We start from the raw sequence: 2777 nt of genomic DNA on the forward strand, positions 1-2777 counted from the left end.
CGTAATGAGTCTAAAATGGCTGCTGCCAAGGAGCTGGGAGGGTCTGTGAGGGAGTGTCTGCTGCTGATTGACTCTAATGTGTCAGAAGGCTGTGACATACAGGGTCAAAATGATGACACATAGGGGCCGGATCGAACATCGCATATGTTCGCCCGCAGCGGCGAACGCGAACAAGCTATATTCGCAGGGAACCATTCGCTGGTGAACAGTTCCGGACATCACTATTCAGGGAGCACTTGAAGCTTTTAAAACTAGGGGAGAGTTTTGTCATTATCCCCACCTCTACCATTAGTAATACCTCTGTCTATGCCTATGAATCTCATACAGTTCGGAATACTATTATGAAAAATTTCAAAATGTTTTGCTACACTGCTAGTTTGAGCTTTGTGTTTAATCTCATCATGGTGTTCAAGGATTCTGTCTTTCAGGATCCTTTTTGTCTTCCCAACATAAAAACTGGGGCAAGAACAAGAGAGTAGATATAGCACTCCCTAGTGATGCAATTTACAAAATGTCTTAACTGTTTTGTTCCATGGGCAAGATTCAACTTGTTTGAAACACTTGTTGATGTGAACAAACTTATTAGACAGTTTACCCTAAGGAAATACTATTGTACTTAAGGTAGTCTGGATATCACTCCTGATTATAGTGATCGTCAGAAGGTTAGCACTAATGATTTATTTTTGGAGGAGAAAGACCTGTATACTTTAGGTCTTTTGGAACAGGAGAGCACTTTGGAACAGGGTAGGATTAATTTTAGTACTAGCTTCAGACCAAAATCTTCTATCCTGTTCAGAGAAGAGGAGACATTTTGGTCAGCTTTCCAAGAAGAATTGAAGCAGATTTAGTTAAATTGTCTACCCAGCAACAAAAAGGGTTTCCTAACCTGTCTAATGAGGATCTGGAGATTAAGAGAGCGGTTAAAGGGGGGAGTGTAGTGTTTTGGGATGTCAATTCTTATCGTAGTGAAATTTTAAGGCAAATATGTAACAGTGAGGATTACAGAATACTACCAGGTAATCCCACTCATAGATTTCAGATGGACCTTAAATCCCTGCTTGATGATGGGCTTTATTTAGGCCATATTGACCATGACACCTTTGATTTTTTGATGGTAAACAACTCAGTAATCGCTATATTTCACATACTGCCTAAAGTCCACAAGTCTTTTGAATCAGTGAAGGGGAGACCTATTGTATCTGGTATAGGGTCTATATCTTAGCCACTCTTGGAATGGCTCGATAGCACCCTACAACCGCTAGTGTTGAAGCTATTTAGCTATCTAAGGGATACTAAGCATTTATTGCAGAAGATGGTGAACTTGGATTGGAATACGGTTATGGTTGGCTCACTATAGACGTGGTATCCCTCTATTCATCCATACCACATGATATGGGAATAGAGGCAATCAGATACTTCCTTATTATTATTATTCAACAGAGTTCACTGATTTTTTACTCTCAGTGACAGGTTTTCTTTTGATGGCACCTGTTACCTTCAGATTCATGGCACGGCCATGGGGGCTAAATTTGCCCGCTCTTATGTGAATTTGGTAATGGGGTGGTGGGAGACTACCCACATTTATGGAGAGGGTAATCCCTTCTATAAAGACATCAAAATGTATCATTGTTTTATAGATGATCTTATCTTTGTATGGACAGAAGGAAGAGAACAAGCAGTGGACTTTGTTGAATTTTTGAGAGTTTACTTTCGAATATGAGGAGACTAAAATTAATTATTTAGATGTGACTTTGATTGCAGATACTATCACCTATTTGGTCGATTCAACTATCTATAGGAAGCCCATACCAGGCAATACTCTGCTACACGGCAGAAGTTGCCACCCTAAGAGGCTACCCTATGCTATAGCCAAGGGTCAGTTTATTCACACTAAGTAAAAAAAGTCAGGATTTGGTCAATAGGCTGATAGCACAAGGTTATAATAGAGAGACCATACAGAGAGCCAAAACAGAGGTAGATGGTATGGACAGAACAGTACTGTTAAGAGATACAGAGATGGATAGGAAATCAATAAGAAATACTCAGCCTATTTCTTTTCTCACTCAGTGCTTTGCTGACTATGAACAAGTGTGCAAGATCATACGAAAGCACTTACCTATGCTTACAGCTAACAATCAGCTGTGTAGCGTGGTTGAGCATGGTTGCCGGTTCTCTTATCGAAGAGGAGCAACCATAGGGAATATTTTATCCCCGAGCGAACTGCGCAAAAAGAGCAAAGGGAGTGCGTGGCTTGAAAATAGGGGTATGTACAGTTGCGGCTATGGACCTTGTATTCCTTGCAGCTACATAGAAAAAAAGGCAAATTTTGTGAGCCCGACAACTTGCAAGGAGTATTCAGTGGCCACTTGTGCAAACTGCAGGTGCAAAAACTTAGTTTACCTCATTTGGTGTAGCTGCAACAACAAGCAGTACGTAGGATGTACCATTCGTGAAGTAAAAGAAAGGATTTGTCAACATCTATAAGATATTAAAACATCAAGCAAAAACACACAGAAAGTTATAACTCCCTTACACACTTAAAATACCAGCAGACATCCAAATGAAAAGCCCTCTGACGGCGATTCTGAAAAGTAAAAATATAATAAAACACGGATGTTGCGCTAAAAAGCTAGGTATATAATACTAAATGTAAGTGTATATATTTATAGCAACTAATAGATACAAAAGTTACAAAGTCAATTTATTATCTCCATAAAAAACAATGCAATATGATTAACTAACCACCGATGGTACAATATTAAAATACATAAGAAAAA

This window comes from Bombina bombina, chromosome 3 (assembly GCF_027579735.1).
Source record: "Bombina bombina isolate aBomBom1 chromosome 3, aBomBom1.pri, whole genome shotgun sequence".
NCBI classification, from domain to species: domain Eukaryota; kingdom Metazoa; phylum Chordata; class Amphibia; order Anura; family Bombinatoridae; genus Bombina; species Bombina bombina.